The sequence below is a fragment of the Gorilla gorilla genome, chromosome 1 (genome assembly GCF_029281585.2).
Source record: "Gorilla gorilla gorilla isolate KB3781 chromosome 1, NHGRI_mGorGor1-v2.1_pri, whole genome shotgun sequence".
In the NCBI taxonomy this organism is placed as follows: Eukaryota; Metazoa; Chordata; class Mammalia; order Primates; family Hominidae; genus Gorilla; species Gorilla gorilla.
Window position 1 is genome coordinate 29836219 of NC_073224.2, and position 24614 is coordinate 29860832.

The window sequence follows — 24614 nt, forward strand, 5'->3', positions numbered from 1 at the left end:
GTTTAATGTATAATCAATTATATCCAGTGTATTTTCATTCCATACAGTGTAGGTTTTTCTCTGGAATTTTGATCTGTGGGGTTATTTAGTACCTTCCATATTTTTATGTAACTTTTAAACTATGTAAAGTTGTAATATCTGTTTCAACATACTGGCCTGATAATTCTAACATTTCTCACAATTCTGGATCAATTTTGATTGATGCATTTACATCCTCATTATAAGTTGTACTTTCCTGCTTCTTTACATGCCCAATAATCTTTGATTTGGTGCCAGAGACTGTGAATTTTTTCTTGTTGGGTACTACATATTTCAGTGTTCTTACAAATATATTTGTGTTTTGTTCTTGGATGCAGTTAAATTACTTGGAAACAGTTCCTTTTGAGTCTTGCTCTTAAGATTTATTAGGTGGTATTGAAGTAGTTATCAGCCTAGGGCTATTCTCCACTATTGAGGCTAGACCCTTTTGTGTACTCTTATCAAATATCCCGCGAATCATAAATTTTCTCGCCAGTTCAGCTAGTGGAAATAGGCACATACCCAGCATTACATGAGTGTTAATTATTGTTACTTTTAATAATTGAAAGTTGTGCTTTCTGCAGCCTCATACATGCAGTGAACCGTAGTAAAGTGAATTCTTAAGGAAGATGCTCTGTAGATCTGTGAAATTATCTCTGTGTTCCTCTCTCTGCTCTCTGCAAACTCTAACTACTTTGAATTCCTGAAACACTTGGCTATATCTCTTCAATTTGGAGAACCCTCTGGGCTCCATCTGGGATTTCTCTTCCTAAGTCGTGGACTAGAAATACTCTGTAAGCAGTAATCTGGGTCAATTGTAAGATTCACATAATTTATTTCCTATTTCTCAGCAAACATTGTCCTCATTGCCTGATGTCCAACATCTAGCAAACAATTATTTAATACATTTTGTCCATATTTTTATCATTTCAAGCAGGAGGATAAATTCTATCACACTGTTCAGTCAAAGTATAGTCTCAAAAAGACATTTGGACCTGACAAAACAACTATAAACTCAATTTAAGAGAAAACTAGTTGACAACATTCAGAGAGAATTTTCAGGAGCTGCATCATAGATGGAGCTGCATTGGGAAACATTTATTCAGCTGTTTAACATAGCTCCAAGCTCTCAACCCAAATAACGTAGAGCTCCAAAGAAGTTTGGCAGTGATACCTATGCTTACTATACCAGGGAAATGGAAAACCATGGATCAAAAACCTCATGCCATCCTTCAACTGTTCCTGTTAAGCAGCCAAAATTGGAATCCTGAATCTTCAATCCCCTCATCAGCACCACACTTTCTTACAAACTCCAAAACATAGCAGAATTTGGATGGAGATTAGCAGAGGTGCAATGCACACTGCGATGTTTAGAAGCTTAAGAAATAGCATTATAAACAGGAGCAAAATTTAGAAACATACTGGTTGCTGCGCGTGTGGTTGGGAGCAAAGGAAGGGAAAAAAAAGATGTGTTTTAATGTAGTAACTACTCAAATAATTGAAATCTATGGTCTGTAGCTTTATAACTGTCAATTGAAATGGAATATTTCATCTCAGTCTAGGTTACCACTAGAAGATGTTGCTGCCAAATACAGTAAATTAAATTATAATGAAGCTGATCTGCAGGTATATATCCTATTGTGATCAAGAGCCAGTTCCCAGGAAGACAAAACTAAGGGATCAGTATATTGTACACATTCTGCTTTCTGACAAAGGATCCAACTTATTAGAATTGATGTATTCAAAGATTAATAAAATTAAGACACGATTTATCCATGAGGAATACTAGGGCAGAATAAGTAAAAATTATAATAAATGTATTTTCTTGCTGAAGAAAAAGGATACAGGTGTTAACTAAGACTGCCCATTGTCAGAAAAATACGCATCTGAATACATTTACTAAAATATAAAAGTTTTGGTAAAATTTAGAGTAAGCACTTGTATTTTCCTCTTTTTCTCACTACTTTAAAATAACAGCAATTTTAAAAAGTAAAACCCATAATTTTAATGAGACTAGCAGAGAAAACAATATGGGAGAAACATATTTTTCAAAAATTTCAAAGACGAAAAATGAAATGAAGAAATGTAAATAAATATTGGCAACGTTCTTGACTAATCAGAGAAACTGCAGTACGAGTACAGGCTGATTTGGATTCCTAAAGCAAGAGGATCCATTTAAAAAAGAGTTAATAGTAAGAGATGAAAACAATTACCAATTTTTGATAAAGTTCAGATCAAGCATGTGCATTTTCCTCTTTTTCTTGATACTTCAATTAAAAAAATAGGAATTTTAAAAAATATAACCCATAATTTTAATGAGGCCAGCAGAGAAATCAATAGGGAAGAAATACATTTTACAAAAATTTCGAAGACAGAAAATGAAATTAAGAAATAGAAATAAATATTGACAACATTCTTGAATAATCAGAGAAGTTACAGCTTGAGTGCTGGCTGAATTGGATTCCTAAAACATGAAAACTGATTTTTCCTATAGAATCTTTGAGAGCCTTAAGACTTGAAGATAATGAAACATTGAGAGAAGTAAGAGGACACACACAGGTCTAAAGTTAAACAATGGTTCTCAACTAAGGATGATTTTGTCCCCAGAGGAACTTTCTGGTTGTCCCAGTGAGGGGAGGAGTTCTACTGGCATGTAGTATACTGATATGTAGCCAGGGATTCTGCTAAACATCCTGCAATGCACATATCCATCCCTCACAACAAATTACCCAGCCCAAAATAGCCATAGTGCCAAGGTTGAGAATCATGAATTAGAGGTATTCCACATAGAAAGTATTTAGATTTTCAGGTCCCCTTTTCAACCCCACTCAGCCAGCCAAACTAATCCTACTCCACAGTGACATCAGTCTTATTGTCAAGAATAATTGAAATTAACCAGCTCCATTATATTGGAACATCAACAACTTGTTGTTGGAAGAGGCACAAGGTAGACATGAAAGGATTAAGTGAAAGTCTGTATACACTGCCTCTCCCCTTTACCACCACAATTCACCTTCTACACAGTTTACAGAAAGCCGGGAGCCAGAGTTATTTTCCATAAAGAGGAAACTGGCAGAAAAAAACTACAAACATAAGAACACTAGAACTAATATTTGAGCTTTTAACCTCTGCAAAGTAAAGCTGTATTGCTGCTCATAAACATGAGTAAAGGCCATTTTGGAAATGTTTTACCATTTCTCTACAGAATAAAGCAGATGGCAAAATTCATCAAACGTGCAAAATATACAATGTGAATGACAGAAACAGAAATAAAGGAGGAGGATGAAAAATGATAATCCAGATGAGGAAACAAACAATGCAGGGAATTAGAGATAGAAGAAATCATCAACTAATAACAATTTAATAAAATATCTCTGTTATCCCCAGAAGATAAAAGTTGCATTCATTAAAAAATATAGAAACAAAAAAAAAAAGCCTAAAAGAATAAACAAGTGGTGAAAGAAAGAATTCTTAAATATTAAAAATATAGAGCCAGGCATAGTGGCATGTGCTTGTAATCCCAGCTACTCAGGAGGCTTAGGTAGAAGTATTGTTAGAGCCCAGGAGTTTGAGTCCAGCCTAGACAATATACTAAGATTCTATATCCAAAAAAAAAAGGCTGGAAAAATATCTCAACTAAAAGATTAGAAGAGAAAGATAAGAAAATACATCAGAAAGGCTAATAATAATAATGAGATGAAAACAAAATGAAAATATAGAATTTTCAGAAATACACCAAAAGGAAAAAAAATTAAAGGAATAAGTTAATAAAGAATTAGTATAAAATACACATTTTCCAGACATGAAACCATAGTTTTAAAAGGCTTAATGGCTGGCAAACCATCATGTGCCTATGCCCCTAAACTGAGAAACGACCCAACAGCCTCACTCCTGGTGAACCAGTTCCAGAACCAGCTGATCCACTGAACACTCATGCCCCCGGCCTGAGAAACAGCCCACGGCTTCACCCAAAGCAAGCCAGTTCCTAAGCTAGATGACCCATCACATGCACAAACATGCCTCCATCCTGATAAGTCACTCAATAAGCCTGATTCCAGTAAAGTCATTTCACTGCTGCCACAAACTCCCACAGGTTAGGTCAGTGAAGCATTCACAAACATTACTGACATGGATTACAGTTGAAGAAACTTCACAGAGACTACACTACTGGGCCCACTCAGGACCAAAGCTATCACCCTCTACTTAACACTCTAGAACTTATCTACAGGAGTAAATCTTTCCCTATAAGCGCTAGTCCATAACATTAAAAGAAGAAATTACTTTACCAGATGTGCGGGTATCAATGTAGGAACACAAGAAACATGAAAAAGCAAGAAAACATGACACTACCAAAGGAACACAATAATCCTCTAGTAACAGACCCCAAAGTAAAAGAGATTTTCAAAATGCCAGAAAAGGAGTTCAAAATAATAATGCTAAGGAAACTCAGCAAGATAGAAGAAAATATAGATATGCAACTGAAAAAAATCAGGAAAAGAATTCATGATCTAAATCAGAAATTCAACAAGAAATTGGTATCATAAAAAGGAACCAAACAGAAATATTGGAGCTGAGCAATTTAGTTAATGAAATAAAAATACAATCAAGAGTTTTGACAACAGGCTAGATCAAGCAGAAAAAAATGATTTATGAACTCAAAGACAAGTCTATTGAAATAACTCAAGCAGACAGAAAGAAAAAGAAAACAGAATAAGAAAGAATAAAGAAAGCCTACAGGACTTGTGGGACACCATTAAGCAAACAGCTGTTCATACTGTGGGAGCTTAGAAAGACAAGATGACAAAAAGGGTAATAAAAACCTATTAATGAAATACTAACTTAAAACTTCATAAGTCTTGGGACAGACATAGATACCCAGATCCAGGAAGCTCAAAAGTTCCCAAATGTATTTAACTAGAAAGGTCCTCTGCAAGGCACAATATAGAAATAAAAAAGATCAGAGAAGAAGGATATAAAATTGAGACCAAAAACAATACAAAAGCTCAACAAAACAAAAAGTTGATATTTTGAAAGATAATATCGACAAACCATTAGCTAGACTGAGAAAAAAAAGAAAAAAGACTCAAATAAAATCAGAAATGAAAAAGGAGACACTACAACTGAAACCACAAAAATACAGTTGATCATTGGAGACTATTATGAATAACTATATGCCAACAAATTGAAAAACCTAGAAGAAATGGATAAATTTGTGGATACATACAACTGGCCAAAATTGAACCAAGGAGGAATAGAAAACTGAACAGAACACTCACAAGTAATGAGATTGATTCAGTAATTAAGAGTCTCCCAACAAAGAAAAGTCCAGGACCAATGGCTTCACTGCTGAATTCTACCAAACTTTAATAGAAGAACTAATACCAATTTTTCTTAAACTATTCCAAAAAATTGAAGGAGAGGAAATTCTTCTAAACTAATTTTATAAGGCCAGCATTACCCTGATACCAAAACCAAATATGCAACAGCAAAAACTACAGGCCAATATTCCTGATGACCATAGTTGCAAAGATCATCAATAAAATACTGGCAGACCGAATCCAACAGCACATCAAAAATATTACATACCAGGATCAAGTGTGATTTATACCAAGGATGTAGGAATGATTCAATATGAGCAAATTGAATAAATGGGATAAATAAAAGTATATCAACAGAATGAAGGACAAACCATATGACAAGCTCAAAAGACAGAAACAGCATTTGATGAAATTCAACATCCCTTTATGCTAAAAACTGTCAGCAAATTAGTATGGAAGAAATGTACCTCAATAATAAAGGCCATATATGACAAACCTACAACCAACATCTTACTAAACGGAGAAAAGGTGAAAACTTTTCTTCTAGGAACTGGAACATGATGGTGATGCCCACTTTCACTACTCTTTATTCAACCTAGAACTAGAAATTCCTAGCCAGAGCAATTAGGCAAGAGACAGAAATAACAGGAATACAAATTGGAGAGGAGGAAGTCAACTAGTTCTGGTTTACAGATGACAGGATCTTATATGTAATAAAAACTAAACACTCCACCAAAAAACTCTTAGAAGTGATAAACTAAACGAATGAAGTTGCAGGATATCAAATCAATATATAAAAATTAGTAGCATTCCTATACAACAAGCACAAACTAGGTAAAAATGAAATCTCACTTACAATAGCTAAAAAAACAAAAATACTGAGGAATAAATTTAACCAAAGGGTAAAAGTTCTGTACAAGGAAAACTATAAAACTTATAATAGAAATTAAAGAGGACACACAAGAAAATGGAAAGGCATCCCATGATCATGGATTAGAGGAACTAATATTATAAAAATGACTGTATTATCAAAAGCAATCTACAGATTCAATATAATTCCTATCAAAATACTAATGATATTCTTCACAGAAATAGAAGAAAAAATTCTTTAAATTCCCATGGAACCATAAAGACCCAGAATAGACAAAGCAATTTTTTTTTTTTGAGGTGGGGTCTCTCTCTGTCACCCAGGCTGGAGTGCAATGGCACAGTCTTGGCTCACTGAAACCTCCACCTCCTGGGTTCAAGCAGTTCTCCTGCCTCAGCCTCCTGAGTAGCTGAGATTACAGGTGCCCGCCACCATGCCCCGCTAATTTTTGAATTTTTAGTAGAGACAGGGTTTCGCCATGTTGGTCAGGCTGGTCTCAAACTCCTGACTTCAAGTGATCTTCCCAACTTGGCCTCCCAAAGTGCTGGGACTACAGGCGTCAGCCACCCCACTGAGCTAGACAAATCAATCTTGAGACAAAGTCACCTGTTCAAAAAGAGCAAGACTGAGGATATCACACTACTTAACTGCAAAATTTACTACAAAGCTATACAGCATGATACTGGCATAAAACAGACACAGAAACCAATGGAACAGAATAGAGAACCCAGAAATAAATCCACCTATTTACTGCCAACGGGTTTTCAACAAAGTCACCAAAAACATAGAGTGGGAAAAGGACATCCTCTTCAATAAATGGTGCTGGGGAAACTGGCTATCCATGTGCAAATGAATGAAAATAGACCCCCGTCTCTCACCATATACAAAAATCCACTCAAGATGGACTAAACTCTTCAATGTAAGACCCAAAACTATGAAAATACTAGAAGTAAACCTAGGAGACATGCTTCAGGACATTGGTCTGGGCAAAATTCTACATGTAAGACCTCAAAAACCCAGGCAACAAAGGCAAACATAGGCAAATGGAATTACATCAAACTAAAATGCCCTTTCGCAGCAAAGGAAACTACCAACAAAGTGGAGAGACGACCTACAGAATGGAAAAATACTTGCAAGGTATTCATCCGAGAAATGTTTAATACCTAGAATATATAAGAAAATCAAATCAATGGCCCCAAATAATCCAATTAAAACAGGTGCAAATGGTCTGGACAGACATTTCTCAAAAGAAGACATACAAATAGCCAACAAGTACACGAAAAAATGCTCAACATTGCTAATCATCAGACAAATGCAAACAAAAGCCACAATATTATCTTTTCCCAGTTAAAATATGTTATAAAAATGACAAAAAAAAAACAAATGCTTACAAGGATGCAGAGAAAAGGGAATTCTTTTACACTGTTGGTAGGAATGTAAATTAGCATACCCTTATGGAAAAAAAGTATGAAGGTCACTTAAAAAAACTAAAAAGAGAACTACCATATGATTCAGCAATCCCACTACTGGGTACATATATCCAGACGTTTTGAAATCAGTATATTGAAGAGATGTCTGCACTCCCATGTTTATTGCAGCACTATTTACAATAGCTAAGATATAGAATCAACCTAAGTGCTCATTAGCAAAGGAATAGATAAAGAAAATTTGATATATATACATCATATATCATATATACAAATATATAATGAAATACTATTCAGCCATGAAAAGGAATAAAACTCTGTCTTTTGAAGCAACATGGATTAGCCTAGAGGGCATTATGTTTAGCCCGGAAGACATTATGTTAAGTGAAATAAGCCTGGCACAGAAAGATAAATATTACCTGTTGTGACTCATATGTGGAAGCTAAACCAGTTGATCTCATGAAAGTAGAAGGTCGAATAGTGGTTACTGGAGTCTTGGAAGGATAGCAGGGAGAAGGGGATAGGGAGAGGCTGGTTAACAGATACAAAATCACAGATAGGTAAGAAGAATAAATTCCTGTGTTTTATAGTACTGTATGGTGACTCTAGTTAACAACAATTTATTATATGTTTTCAAATAGCTAGAAGAAAGGATTTTGAATGTTCCCAACACAAAGAAATGATACATGTTGGTGGTAATGGATTTGCTAATTACACTGATTTGATACTCACACATTGTACATATGTATTGAAATATCTCTCTGTATCCCATAATAGGTATAAATATTATGTGTTGATTGATTAAAAATAAAATATTAAAAAGTTAAAAAAAGGCTCACCACATGCTGGTGGAAAAACCCAGATCAAGGTGCAATCTCATGAAGCATTCAAATTCCAAAAATAAAAAGGAAACAAAAATTTCCAGAGACCAATAAAATAAGTCACATAGAAAATACAGAATATCACTGGAGTATTCTGCAACATTATAGTAAACTAAAAAGCTAAGAATGGTACCTTCCAAATTATGAGTAAAGTTATTTCTAATCCAGAATTCTATACTAAGTTATATTATCAGTTGCCTGTAAAGAAAGAATAAAAACATTTTCTGGATTTGCAAGGATTCAAAACTTTAACTTCCTATATCAGGAAGCTATTGAGTAATATAGTTCCAGCAAAAAGAAAGTAAACAGACAACAGCAACAAGAATGGAAGGCATGGGATTCAGGAAATGAGGATGTAGAGGTATATGAAAAGCTCTAGGCTGATAGCAGGGCAGGAGGTCCATGATAGATCAAAGGGCCAGAATATTCTGAGAAGGTAGGGCTGTGCTGATGGAATAGCTATCCTTGAGCATAAATATGTATGTGTGTGCATAAAATATATATGTATGTGTACCATATATATGTATATATTCATGTAGCAAAGACGTCAGCATGAGGAAGATTAATGACATATAGAAAACTAAATAGACAAGCAAAGGAATTATTGAATCTAGGAAGAATGAAAGACTGGATATTTTTGAAAATAGAACCAACATGATTTGCTGATAGATTATTACGTATTGATGCGAAGATAAAGATAATTAAATCCAAAGAATATTTTATATATATATAAAAAACATGTTAAGTGCTTAATTGGAAATATGATTGTGAAATTCATTTGAGAATATTGTCTGTGTATAATTGGTATTTGAAGTAAAATATCACCAAGGGCGTGAGTGTAGATACAGGAAAGTCCTCTAAAGAGAGTTCCAGAGCACTCCAACAATAAGTGTTCAAAGGTAAGAGGAGGGCACAGAAAAAGGATACAGAAGAAATAGGCAGGGATTTGGGAGGAAAACCCGGAGAACGTGGAGTCCTCTAAATGAAAAGAGAGTGATCAACTGTGTCAAATGCTGCTTGTATGTCAAATACAATGAAGACAGAATTTAGCTTTGTTTAAAAAGACAGAGGTCCTTGGAGACCTTAACAAGAAAAGTTGCAAAGTAATGATGAGAGTGAAGGCCTGACAGATATATTTCCAGGAAATAATAGCAGAATAGGATTTGGAGGCATGAGCCTAGACAAGTCTTTTAAGGAGTTTTGCCAGAAAGGAGAGCAGGACATGAGACCATCGCTACAGAAGAAATTGTGATCAAGAGAGTTTTTAAATGGAAACAATAGCGTGTCCGCAAGATGAAATGAATGCTAGAGCACAGAGACACACATTAATAATGGAAGGGATGGGAGAAGTCATGTTCACAGCCTGTCTCACCAGGCACCACGACATCTCTTTTGGGAAAGTGTTCTCTACCCATTTCTAGCCTTTGTCAATACTGAGCTCCTCCGAAATTAGAGGATTTTTCTCTCCTCAGCCATTTTACAGCATTTTCTTGTTACCTCTGTCATTCAATTCCTTAAGGTCTAGCTTGTATTAGAATTATTCTGTCTTGTCTGAAAATATATCTTCCCAGTGTACCATACACTCCCCAAGGGCCAGAACCTTTTGCACCTTTACATCATCCATTGATCCCACAGTATACATATTTTACATGTAGTAGATGCTCAGCAAAAGTTATTTTGAGTAATTGAACCTTTGATGTTTTTCTAGCATTCCTTAGCTTACAACAACAATAATAATATCAACAACCCTTTTGAACACTTACGATATTGCAGGCAGACTGCTATGATGTTTTATACGTGTTTTCGTATTTGTGAATAAATTACCCTGTGAGGTATTATACTTCCTGTAGAAAAACTAACAGACGTCTCTAACATAAAAGGGAAAGTAAGTGACTTAGCTTGAATTAAAATTGAGGGTTCTGTGGCTGCAGTCCTGCCTGCTTATGCACCATGCTATATTGTGCCTTAGAATTTCACTTACTCCTGTCACCTGAGACAGGAGTTGAGGCGTGTCTCCTCAACTAAATGATATAAATTCCTGAAACATTACGATTATGTGCCACAATTACTAGCCACAGTATTAACTATACTCTGAACAACCTAAATCTACCTAAGTCTTCACTTATTTATCAATAAAATGAGCATAATAATATCTACCTCATAGGTCTGTTGTCAGGATTAACTGAGATTATTAATGTAAACATGTTTAGCATCATCTCTGGAACATAGTAAGTGCTTGGTAAAGATGAAGTGGAAGTATTACTCTGTATATTTCACACTGGTATAGAACAAATAGTGGGCAGGAAAATTCATCAAGTGATTGATAGTCAAACTTTTTTCAACCCTTCTAAAGTACTTGATGGATGTGGGGCAGTACTTGCAAAGTGAAAGGGCCAATTATTTGCAGCTTGCACAAGGATCCTGTAGGCTTGGGACATTCCTACTCTCTCTTCTGCTCACTTCAGATATACAGCCCCTTTTCTGAATACATCAGGGGGGCTTCCACCTTATGGTGTTTGCATAGGCTGCTGCCTCTGCCTAGGTCTCTTCTTCCAGATTTCCACATGACTAACTCCCTTATCTCCTTCAGGTCTCAAGTGAAATGCCATCTTTTCAATTAAAATTCTCTTGGCTACATTTCCAAAATTGCAATTCCTTTCCTTAATATGGTACTCTCAAGGCATTTTACTTTGTCTAGTTTTCTCCTATAGCATTTAACTTAGTAAATAAACTTACTTATTTTTATATTTATTGATTGTTCTTTCTCTTCCATTTCCCCAAATCACCTTACAATGTAAGCTCCAAAGTGGCAGGAATTTTCATCATTTTATTATTTGTGAAAATACATGAATCTTCATTTGACAGAAGAAGAATTTAAACCTTAGAAAGATCAAATTACTTATTAAAGGTGGTGCAGTTACCAATAGGGTTTGGCTGTGTCCTCACCCAAATCTCATCTTGAATTCCTATGTATTGTGGGGGAGACCCAGTGGGAAATAATTGAATCATGGGAGCAGGTCTTTCTTGTGCTGTTCTCGTGATAGTGAATAAATCTCACGAGATCTGATGGTTTTAAAAACAAGAGTTCCCCTGCACAAGTTCTCTCTTTGCTTGCTGCCACCCATATAAGATGTGACTTACTCCTCTTTGCCTTCTGCCGTGATCGTGAGGCCTCCCCAGCCATGTGGAACTGTAAGTCCACTAAACCCTTTTTCCTGTATAAATTACCCAGTCTCAGGTATGTCTTTATCAGCAGTGTGAAAATGGACTAATACAGTTACTAAGTGGCCCAACTCTCAAATGCATGATCATAACCCCTATGTTAAATTCACTCTGCTTATCATAAGCTACAAATATAATAGTAGTAACAGGAAGAGTGCTAGACTCAATTAAGTTTAAGGCATGGCCTACACCTGTGAAGAGCTGAAAACACAGTGGAAGAATTGGCCAAGCGGTCAAGCTGTTATTTTGTAAGTTTCTTTGTTAGCACTGATGGTCACTAATGTTTGCTGCACATTGTCTTGTGATCACACCCAGGACCTCACCATTTTGGACCATGCAGCAAAAGTCTGCTGGCCTAGGCTCTGGAGCAATGGTGGATATGCACAGCCAACTGGGTGACAATTGTCACAATGAGTTTGGTGGGAAGGTTACTGACAACAGAAAGGAGTAAGATCCTGCAATAATTACCCTAGTCAGTTTTCTTTACATTAGGAGATGAAATTCTATGAGGGTGAATTCAAGGCATCAAGTAATCCATATATGATTTATTGTGCATGTGTGAACATAACTATTTTGTGCTTAAAGGAAATATGAAGCATGAGTTCAAGATTAATAAATTAGATGAACACACTTTTTATCAGTGATTACCTAATAGTCACTATATTTTAGGTAATTTGAAGCAACACTTTTAAAACAGCAGCAGTATAACTATATGTCTTTCTATGCACTCATCTGTCTGGTGGGAGAGAAGAACTAATGTTCTACAGATTACATCTTCTCAAGAAACTCATTAAAGCCAATGAGGCAATGTTGATATTGCTAAACAAAGTAAAAATTTAAAAAGCAAACTGAAGAATGTAGGAACAGGAAGTCTGTCCCAGAAATCGAGTGGTAGTTTAAGTGTTTCATTTGAACAGAAAATAAATATAAATGAGGGCAAAAGGAAATCATTTAATCAATGCATATATTCTTCAGAAAATTCTTTTCTTTCCTAGAGAACATCATAGACTTCTCTTTTATAAAATCTCTAACTCCTCTTCTTCCTTTCTGGAGAATTTATTCTTTCACATTGTTCTATACATCCACAAGCTATGCACTCTGTGAGTTTTAAAAGGTCATACTACACTAGCAACACCTCCCAGTTTCTACCACTTCTTTCAGAATTGCCATCACTAACCAGCTATTGTATCCTGGTTGATAACTACCAGTCTGTTCCTTTCCCCAATCCATTTAATAAACTGCTATCAAATTAATTTTCATTCATTCCAATTTTTTTTTTTTTAAGAGACAGGGTCTCACTCTGCTGCCTAGGCTGGAGTGCAGTGGCACGAACATAGCTTACCATAACCTCAAACTCTTGGCCTTAAGCAGTCCTCTCGCCTCAGCCTCCCAAAGTGCTAGGATTACAGGCATGAGCCACTGTGCCTTGCCTCATCTACTTTAATTCTGATGATAATAATCCTACGGTAAGGTGGTGAGAATGAAACACCTGGGTACACAAAAGAGGATGCACTTTCTGTATGTAAAATTAAAATAATAAAATTCAGTTAAAATTGTTCTGCTTTTAATTATCACCAAGTACTAGCAATTCTAAACAAATTTTGTGATACAATACTCTTCCCCACTGAGGTAGATTGTTTCCACTGCCTCTTACCTACTTGGTACACCTCTGTGTCACTCCTGTGCTCAGAAATATTCAATAGCTCCCTATTGCCTAACTAGTGAAGTCCAAATACCATGAGGTGGTTTCCACATGTCTCTCCAGTCTCACATACCATTACTAACCCTACCTCAGTGACAGCCCCAGAGTTTCTATAGGAAGTGCAGGGTGGCCAAAATGTTGCTCAGGGATTTATCTTACAGCTGCATTTGCACATCAAACATCCCGTCCTTACTTAGAATATAAAGCGGTTTTGCATGGCTTTAGGAAGGAGAGTAGTGTGAGGAGGGGAGTGTATGTGGGGGACTTGATGCTTGCCAAGCAATGTTTATACTCCCACTGTCTATACCGTGGCATATTTTCTGCAAATAATAATAGTCTTACTTCTTTGTTGATATTCATGGCTTTTTGTTTTTTCATTTTGTCCTACATTAGACTTCTGTTACAATTTTGAGTAGAAGTTATAAGAACAAAACTCCTTGCTTTGTTCCTGATGTAGTGGTAAAAAATTTAACATTTATTGTTAACATAATATTAGCTATAGGGTTTTTGCAGATGCCCTTTTCAGTTTGAGGAAGTTCTCTTGTATTTCTAGTAGGCAGAGGGTATTTATCATGAAAGTGTTTTGAATTCTTTTTCAAAGTTTTTTGATCTATTGAGATGATTACCTGGGAATTCTTTTGTATTCTATTTATGTGGCTTACTACATTAATTGATTTTCAGATGTTAAACTAACTTTGCATTCCTGGGAGAAATCCAATCAGCTATGACGCATTACCCTATTATATATTGCAGGATTCCATTTGCTAATATGCTGTTAAGGTATTTTACATCTATGTTCATATGGAATATTCTAATGGGCTTTTCTTTTAGTGCTTTGTTAGGTTATGTGATTAAAGTTAGGTAGCCCTCACAAAATGAGCTGAGAAATATATGCCCTTCCTTGGTTTTCTGAAAGAGTTTGTGTAGGACTAATATTATTTATTCCTTTATGTTAGTGGCAAATTCATCAGTGAAGCCATTTGGGACTGAGATTTTCCTTGTTGAAAGGTTTTTAGATATGAATTAAATGTCTTTAATATATGTGAGGCTATTTCTATTTTTTGTTGTTGGTTTTGTGTTCATTTGTTCATTTCATTCAGGACATCAGATTTATTAGCAGAGCTGTTCATAAAACTGTAATTTTTTAATGTTTATAAAATGTGCAACGACATTGATTTCTCTTTTTTAAATTTCTGATGTTGGTAATCTGTGTTTTTGATGTTGGTATTTTGTGTTTTCTGCTCATCAACTTTATTAACCTTTTCAAAGAACAAACTATTGCGTTTGTTCATTTTCACTATTTTTGTCCCATTTCTATCTGATTAATATCCACTCATGTTTTATTAATTATTTCTTTTCTTCTACTAATTTTGAATTGTTCTTTTTTCCTTTCCCATCATCAGTCTTCTGGGTAAGAAAACAGCTTCACTCTAATGTCCTGCCTGCTACTCGTTGACTCACTCATTTTGCTATTCATCCCTGCTCATTTTTAGTTCCTTTCTTCCCAGATTCATAAGAGACTTAAACTCCCAGAAAAATGCTGGCGCTGGGGTGGGTAGAGGAAAAATTATGTTTGTGTAATTGAATATTGTAGTGAGTAGGCAAAAAGTGAAGGAAGGATAGACATTGATGGGCAAAATAGGTTGAGAAAGAGGGAGAAATGGAAACCATAACCTAGGAAGACAAACAACAAACGAGCTTGAGCTTTCAGTTTTTTCATGTATTTCACATGTTCAGCTTAAATTAGGCAGTAAAAGTCAAAAGAGACTCCAGGGGAATCAGGATCAATGGTTATGTGGCCACAGAACTCTTGGGTCTCTCTAAATCCCAGGATAAAAGCTGACAGAACTAAACAGCAACACAACAACAGCAAAGCCATTAAAAATGATTATAATGAAACTAGGTGACCAGCTGTGCCCAAAAGCCTCCCAAAAAAAGCAGGTAGGAACACACCACCAGCAGTCACAAAACCTGCATGGCATTAGCCCCTGTGTAGGAGAAAGCAGATGATAGTAAAGGGGTGTCGGACTTTTGAAAGACCTGAAAACTGGAGAACCCAAAGTTCAGTGAGCCAATTTGAAAATGGGCGACTGAAAATAGGAGAGGTTCTGCTGATCCAATAGCCAGTGACTGCAAGAGTTCTGCAGTGGGAACTGAAGAGCCGAGGGCAATCTAGCTTCCACGGACTCTCAAAACTCACTGACCAGGGCACACTTCCACGGCAAGGCCCCACACTGAGGAGAAATCATTGAGAGTGGATGGGTAAGGGTGGTTAGAATAGGATATACTTAAAGATAAAAATTCTGAAGTTAGGATGGGTTTCTCATTGGCAATGAAAAAAAAACCTCACATAGTTTATTTAAACATAATAATAATAAATAATACATTTCAAGGTTAAATTCAATTGAACACTTCGTGAGTGTTTCTGTTATTCACTGTAATATACACCTTGATATGCACAGTGCCTGGTACATAGGAACGTCCCTATATTTGTTTGGTGACTAGATGAATTATTTGCAATTAAATGCTATATCACTGAAATATGTTTAGGAGATATTATCAAATATAGGAGTTACAGAAATCACAATTTCTACTTAGTTTTGGCAGGGAGTTAATTATGACTTGTTAAATAGAGAATGCTTACCCCAAATTGTCCTCCAATCCAGAAAAAAAAAAAGCACACATTCATAGTTTTTAAAATATTTGACTCAATAAACCATACATACCATTTTTAAATACCAAAAAATTTTGAATATACAAATCTATAGTCAACAACTGTTCAGTGTATTCCAAAGTTGAGTCTTTTGATTTCCCACAATGAAATATACCAGACCTAAAGAATTAAAAGTCGCTAAAGTTAAAACCTAGGAATCTTCATTTTTAAAAAGTTCTGTTGATGATTCTTATGAACACTAACATTTAAGAACTATTGCTTTAATACTTGCTACCTACTCTGCCACTGCACCAAGTCAATCAATTCACAGGGACTCAGTCTTACTCTCTTTTTCTTCTTAGTCATGCATCTCATCAAATTGTTGGTAGGTCTATCACTGAGCCTCAGAGAAACATAGCCTTTCTAAGCTTAGCCAATATTGAAGCATTTATACCTCTAAACATCTGAATATAAGTTCTAGAAATAGACTGGTTTAAGCAATACTTTTTTAGAAAAGGCATTTATGAAATATCTAATCATTTGCAACACTGCCGGTGCTTACACAAAAAACTATATCTATATTTATTTGTCTATATTTATACAGTATATTGTACTTGCTAGGAGCCTTCTCAGCCCTAAGATGTGGATTCTGAGACTTACCACATATTTCCAGTACAGATACAATAACTTTTTTCCTTAAGCTTCTGCCTCTCTAGAGAAGAAAAGTCCACATTAATGTAACAGGCTACCTTTGTAAGGAACTCATTCCACTTCAAAAATAAATAAATGAATCTACAGTGGGTTCTGCCACATATAAATGTCATGAATTGGAGAATGCCAGGTGAATAATGTACATCGTAATACTTGTTTCCATTTAAGTGTTTTGTGATACCGCTGTTTATCATCTTGCTCAGCTGTCAAAAATATTCATTTGAAAAGAAAAGCTTCTACATTGGTGTAAAACCAAGATGTCTTTTCTTTTCCAGTCTGCAATGCCTGTCATTTGTCAGGCTGGTATATTTTTACGGCCCCCCTCTCCCTCCAAAAGGCATTTCCAAGAAACTGCTTTCTAAACTTCCTCATGATAATCTCTAAGTACTGTGCAAAAAGGTAAAATTCTGAAGCATGCTCAAATAAAACTATAGTAGGAAAGGAATATTTTTTTCTCAATCTTTTGAGTGTTCAAGACAGAAAGAGTGTAAAGAGGTTCCCCACATACTGCTCTTCCCAGCAATGGTTACATATTTGAATGGTTTTAAGAGGAAGCAATGTAATTATAGTCCTTCTAGTTCTCAAAGGGGTATAATTTCACATTGCATTATTCTCTCTCTCTCTTTTTTTTTTTTGGATGGTTTAGGTCTATTTCGCTCAGAGGATATAAGCTATAATGTGTAAAAGATGCAGGTAATATATGTCACCATGTTAAATTAGAGCATTTCATAAATGTCATCTGAATGGCACAACTATACAGTGTGGTCTTATTGTAATTTGCTGCAAAATTAATATAGTAGTTATTAACAAGATGGTGTTTTGACTTTATCAAAATGAAAGATCTCACAGAAGCATTTATTTCTAACGTGAATAAATGTACTTTCCATGTCTATAGTTAATGTTGTATAAAGATACACTTTTAGAGAAGTTAACTCATTTGGCTTAACTATCTTTTTTATTTTAGTACAAGTGGCAAAAGTTGCTAGGAACTTACACAGGAGAATGCCTGCTTAATATGTTAGTTAATTGAGTACTTGAAAATATAAATTCCAAATAGATTTTGAGAGGAAGGTATCCATCTGAGATGATAAGGAAAACAAATAAATCAGGTTTTCTAAAAAGTAACTTTATAAAATATTCAAATTTCTTAGGTTATATATGTAAGGTAAGTGGAATCTCTGTTATACATTAAGCACTAAGGGAGGTACATTAAGTCTCTAATATCAACCAAATCTCCACTTGAGGAATGTGTTGATTCCAATAAATTAGTTTGCTGCTTCTTTATATGAACATTGCTATTTCCCACTTAGGAATTTTATTTAATATTTAGGATGAAATTAATAGGATTTGATACAATAATTCACAAACAAATGGGTATGTTTCCTTCCTACTTTTGGATAGTGTAAGTAAATACCCAGTTTAGCAATCTGCTGTAGGGTTCCTCTTAAGTGCTGAACACTATGCTGTGTGCTAGGGACACATTTTTGGTAGGAACCCTATGTCTCTAACCTCCAGCTTGGCATGAGCTTTGGAAATTCACAAGTTTTCAATTTCTGCACAACCTCCTTATTACTTGTGTGATATTGGAGGAGTTATTTAATTTCCAAAAGGCTGGATGTCCTCAACTTTACAGTGGATAAATTAATAACTGCTTTACCAGCTTTGGTAAGGACTGACTTAATGAACTACAATGCTTGGCATATTTTTGTACATGACGAGTGCAAGACAAGTGGAACCTATGAGAATCTTACAGACTAGTTTCTGTCGTTTCTGTCCTCGCACATTTTTAGCAATATGCCAATCTGTCTTGTACACCCCAAAATGCAGCACTCGATACTTGGCACCAAAACAACATGTGGGTAAGTCAAGGTAGAGACAGGGTTCTTTGGCCCAGCAGAAGCTGAGACAACATCCAGTCCAGGAGAATATTAGGAAGCCTCATCATCGGCTCTTTCTTGATTCTTGGAGTGTCCTTGCCTCTAGAAATGATCAGCACATTGGTTTAGTGGGTGAGGAATGAAAGAGGCTGATTATATTCTGTTCCTCAATAAGCCAGTGTATTCGTCTGTTTTCACGCTGGTGATAAAGACATACCTGAGACTGGGCAATTTACAAAAGAAGGGGGTTTGTTGGACTTACAGTTCCATATGGCTGGGGAGGCCTCACAATCATGGCAGAAGGCAAGGAGGAGCAAGTCACGTCTTACATGGATGGCAGCAGGCAGAGAAAGCTTGTGCAGGTAAACTCCCATTTTTAAAACCATCAGATCTCATGAGACTCATTCATTATCACAAGAACAGCATAGGAAAGACCTGCCCCCATGATTCAATCATCTCCCACCAGGTTGCTCCCACAACACGTGGGAATTATGGGAGCTATAAGATAACATTTGGGTAGGGACACAGCCAAACAATATCAGTCAGTATCATCAAAAAGCACTAAGGTTCACTATGATGTAATGAATAATTTGTTTAAACAAACTTACTATTCTCATATCTATCTATATCTACCTACTTACCTACCTACATATCTAAACAAAAGTTGTTTTCATCCTTTAATCATAACTCCAGGAAACTATATACAGCCTATGGTGTCTATTCTTGCTAAAAGTCTTAAAATACTCATATTTTGAAATTGCTTTCAAATCTATGATCCCTCAGCATCTTCTATGCAATTAATGCTCTTTATGCTTAATTGCTCTCCCAGCCCCCTCCTCTGGGAACATGTAGGAGGCAGTAATTGTTTTCTCATTTCCTTGTTCCCGGGGCTTCTCTCTCACATGTGCTCATGAACAAATCTTTTAACCTTGCACACAAGCTGTTTCTCCTCCTATATCCAATTCTCTCTTGCTGATACATGCTGCTATGATGTGCTTTCACAGGTGCATCTACCAATATTACAGGGTCCACCTCCAAGCAGGTAGTCCCACCAATATTAATGGCTTGGCACCCCTGAGATGCTCGTGGGGTACTCTATTCTCAGAGGTCCTCATTAAACAGAAGTTATCCTGTTCTGTGTGTAGAAAGGAAGAGAATACCCCTTTCACTCTTGGGCTACCTTCTGTTGCATGAGTATTAAGCAGAGATGACATGCTCCCCATCAAGACTCATTCTCCCTAGTCTTCAATAGTACACAAATGTAGCTGCAAAGTGGTTACCCAGCTAGAGACTACATGTCTTCAGCCTTCTATATAACTAGTTAGCAATGTGACTAGCTATCATCAATGGCAATGATAGCAGAAGCGACACACACCTCTTTTGGACCAAAGCATTTTAAAAGTGGAAGTTGTTTTCCACATTGTCTTTTCCTTCCCTAGTTAAAGGCAGATCCAGGCAATGGAAGGAGCATGTGTCCCTGAATTGTCACAAAGAGAAGATCCAACAAGGAGGTAGGAACAGCTGTCTTGGAGAGGTTATATGAGCAACAAGTGAGCCTGTATATTGTTTTGGCCACTAGATATTTGGGGGTTTGTTACATCTGTTTAGCCTACTCTAACTACATTGCTATTGGCAGCAAAGCAATGGGCCTTGTATCACATTATCTTGCACTTACTAGTTAAATCAGTTCTTCCAATATCCAGTCACTACCTAATGCTTCGGCTAGTGCTATTATGGCTATTTAAGGCTACTGAATCTAGCCTTAAATGCCTGAGGTATTGGTATTTGGCCAATTTTGTATACCTGGGCCCTTGTGATGAGCTTGTTCCCAAAAAGATGTCAGATGTATTCAAACATGTGGAACTCAACATAAACTGGAGGCTAAGACCTCATCTCAGTTACAACTCCATCTATTTTTACTTTCAGGCAGTTTGTCACAACCTTGATTCTTGGATAACTCCCTCAATACTAACCTTCCTATCCAGCTAAGATTAATTTTTCCCTTCTTTTCCCATTTATACCCCAGGACCTTTGTTCCTGTCTTTGTGAATCTCATCCTCTACAATCTCAGAATAATGAGATATTACTCAATTTACCAGCTCTATGAGAAATATTACTACTAAACTTCCCTAATTCTCTGAAGGAGAGACCACGTGGTTTGTGCCAAGACCTTTCTGTCTCTATTGAAGCTCTGGGAAAACTCTCCTCTTTTCACATCCTTCACCACCTCAATATATACATTCAATATCCATGGATCATACTATTCATGGTCAGGTTTCTCATAAGCTAAGGAAACTTATGCAATACTTATTTTTTCTATTTGTACACTTTAATATTTGAGTCATACAAAATATAAGAATATACTTCAGGGAAGTTCACCTGATGACTTTTGGACATGTTATGGTAATTAATGACAAATACCTAATTCTGAACAGAAGAGAAACCATTAATGAACTGCAGAAAAATGGTACATTATGCAGAGAAAGTATATTCTGTTCAAATTTTAAATGTACTGTTTTGAAAATTATCACTTCAGCAGAACAATCAATTTTCATGAGTAGGGTCTCTGTTCCTTATTATTCCATCTTCCATAGGTCCGACCTAGAAATGCTTCCTTCACTGATGCCTTTCCATTTTGTCTAATTCATTTCAACCTCAGTTTCCTTTCTTATTAATCTATTTTTAAATATCTCTTAATCATTTATTTCTGTTCTGTTGCTATTGAAGTAACCTATTGATGCTTTATTGAGCATTACAATCATTACAATCTGCTATTCTTCTCTCTTTTTATATAATTACAACTATATTTTTGGTTTTCAGACAACTTTTTAATTCCCTTATTTGTTGTTTTTATTTCCTTTTAAAAATGGCTATTAGGTGATATACTCTAATTTTAAAGGTAGAGCCCAGGGCACAATTCAAGCCTAACTTAATTTGGATGACTTGTAAAACCCTTGCTTTTAAGATGGGATTCAGAGGATGGAGCAAAGTAAACCCACAACTGACCAAGAGTATACATGTGCTCATGAGTACACACTCACAACTCCCCTACCCCCATCTACATTCAGCTTCTTTGGTCTACATATCTTTGATAGACAGTGTTCTAACTCCTTGGTTATCAAAAAGTGGTTCACAGACAGGCGGCAATTGTATCATCTGGGAACTTTTACAAATGTAAAATCTGAGCCCCAACCCCAAACTTCCTGAATGAGAATCTGTCTTTTAAAAAGATACCTAGGATAGTCACATGTGCATTAAAAGTTTGAGGACTACCCTAGCTGACGACCACCATCTTGACTACAGTGGCTGAACCCCCATGGCTTCCTCAGCTCAACCCAATAACAAGCAAAGTAAACGGGAGAGAAGGTAGTAGGGATGAAAAAAGTCCCAAGCAAGAAAGCACTCAGACAATATTTCTTGAATGCATTCTACATGAGTCAGGCCATATGCTAGGGACTTATGTTAGGGACTTTCACAGGTCTCCCTACCTTATCACCATCACCTGTGGAGGTGGCTATAGCAGGGACTCTGGGGCTACCAGAAAATATGTGGAGGAGTGGGGTCAGTGGAGGGAAAGGATGGAGACAAGTGGCTCACTCCCACCGTGGGTCAGGATCAGACTGAGATCTCTAGATGTATGCACTTTAGGTGTGGATTCACAGACCCTTCTCCAGATATCAAAGTACAGAAGAGGCATCATCTAGGCCTGGGACTCTATTTGATTGATCTGAACTTAAGTCACACTAGATGAGGAAATGGAAAATGACAGTTAACCTCCAACTCAGGATGCATGTCAGGTAATTCATGCATTAAGTTCAAGCAAACAAGAAAGAAGTGCAGTGGTATCCTGAAAATATGTACCTGAACTAATAACCCAGCCTGTTCATAAGATAGACTTCTTTTCCATGGTGAAGTAATTATCATCTTTTTCGGTTCATGTATCCCTTTTGGATCTGATGAAAGTACTGAAAGCTCTCACCCTCAAAAATAGAGACAAAAGAAAAAAAAAGAAAAATACACAGACTTACAGTTGTATGACACAGACATAAATTGTATCCTACTCAATTTATACAGACATAAACTATACACTCATATAGTAACCCAAGGGATCCAAGGATTCCATGTTAGTTACTCCTCAATAATCATTATTACTCTTCATTTTCTTCTCTCTTATTAATATTAGTACTGTGCTTTAGATGTTCTCTCTGTCTTGACTGTGGCATCAGTATTTTTAGGATTCAGTGACTCAGAGCATTACTTTATGCCCCTCTCAAGATTTTGGCATTCACATAAGGAAGAATTACAACAACATTTCTTATGGAAGAATAAGGCAAACATGCCATATCTTATAAGATTGGATTGAGTTTCAAATGACAAGTGCCAAAGGGAAAGTTCCCTTCCAGAACACAGAGCGCACGACACAGTCACTCAGGCCATTTGGGGCTGGCTTCATTCCTAAGTTATTATAACAAAATGAGACTTGAACTACTGCCTAATTTCCTTGTGTGCTCCCTAATATTATTAAGGATTGAAATTGCATGAATTTTTTAAATGTCCTTGAATTCAATTTCGCAGTTTATAATTCTGACATTGTTGACAACTTTTTTAGTGTGTGTTCTGTTATCCTATTGACTATGTCTGGAAACATTTTTTGAAATCTTTTATAACATTATTTAGGCAAAGTAGACTTGACACAATATCTCCACATGTAACGATATTCCATAAACTTTGTCTCTATACTTGGAGCATGAGAAAATAATAAAAATTAAGATAATACATGAATGTGATTTAAAGATAAACAATGTGGGGTTTTAAAGTCAGAAAACAGTTGTATCATTCTTATTTACATTTCTATTCTTATGTGTAATTCTCTCTGGCTATATATCAGGTTGAATGAAAATTCTCCTTTTTTTCTGACTATAAAAGTTATAAATAAAGCAGATTTGGAAAGAGAAAAAAGTTTATATAAAAGGAAAAATGTTTTTAAAACCAAAAAAGTTAACATTTTAAAGCATGTCTTTCCTTCCATATATTTTTAAAATAGATTTTTGCACTTGGAAACAAAACAAAACAAGCTTTCTCTCTTCTTCGTCCGTCTTCCTTCCCCTACTCTAATTTCTGAGACTTGAGTACATTTTGTAGCAGGTACCAGTAATTTCTTTCTTTTTAATGTAAAATAATATTCCATTGTGTGATTATACTACATTTTATTTATTCATTCAGCAGTTGATGGACATTCTGACTATTATAAACAATGTGGCATTGACATTCACCAATAAGATTTTATGAGGATATATGATACATACAGAGGAGTGAAACTTCTGGGTCATATGGTAATTCCATCTTTAATATTTTGAGAAACACCAAGCCATTTTCCAAAGTCGGTGCACATTTTACATTCTTATAGGCAGTTTATGAGAAGACTCCAATTTCTCCACATCCTCACCAACTTTTGTTTTTGTCTGTTTTTTTTTTTTTTTTTTTTTTTTGAGTTGTAGTCATCCCACTGGTTGGGAAATGGGCTTGCACAGTAGTTTTTATTTGCATTTCCCTGATGACTAATGTCAAAAATCTTTTTATGTGCTTGCTTGTAATTTTATATCTTCCTTAGAGAAATATCTATTCAGATTATTTGCCCATTTTAAAATTGAGTTATTTGTCTTTTGATTATTCATTTCATGTTCTTTATATATACTAGACAAGCTCCTTATCAGATATATGCTTTGCAAATATTTTCTTCATTATTACAGATTTATTATATACTTTGCAACTAATTCTTTGGGTTGTTTATTTCACTTTCTTGTTGGTGTGCTTTGAAATATTAATTCTAATGAAGTCCAATTTACACATTTTATCTTCTGTTTCTTAGGCATTTGGTGTCATATCTAAAAAGCTGCTGGCTAATCCAAGGACATGAAGATTTGCATCTATATTTCT

At 35.8% G+C, this 24614-nt stretch overlaps 1 protein-coding gene across 1 annotated transcript in view; it reads right to left on the bottom strand.

Moving 5' to 3' along the window:
* Nucleotides 1–24614, bottom strand: part of USH2A (usherin) — an 843890-nt gene that overhangs the window by 642069 nt on the left and 177207 nt on the right. The window lies entirely within an intron of this gene.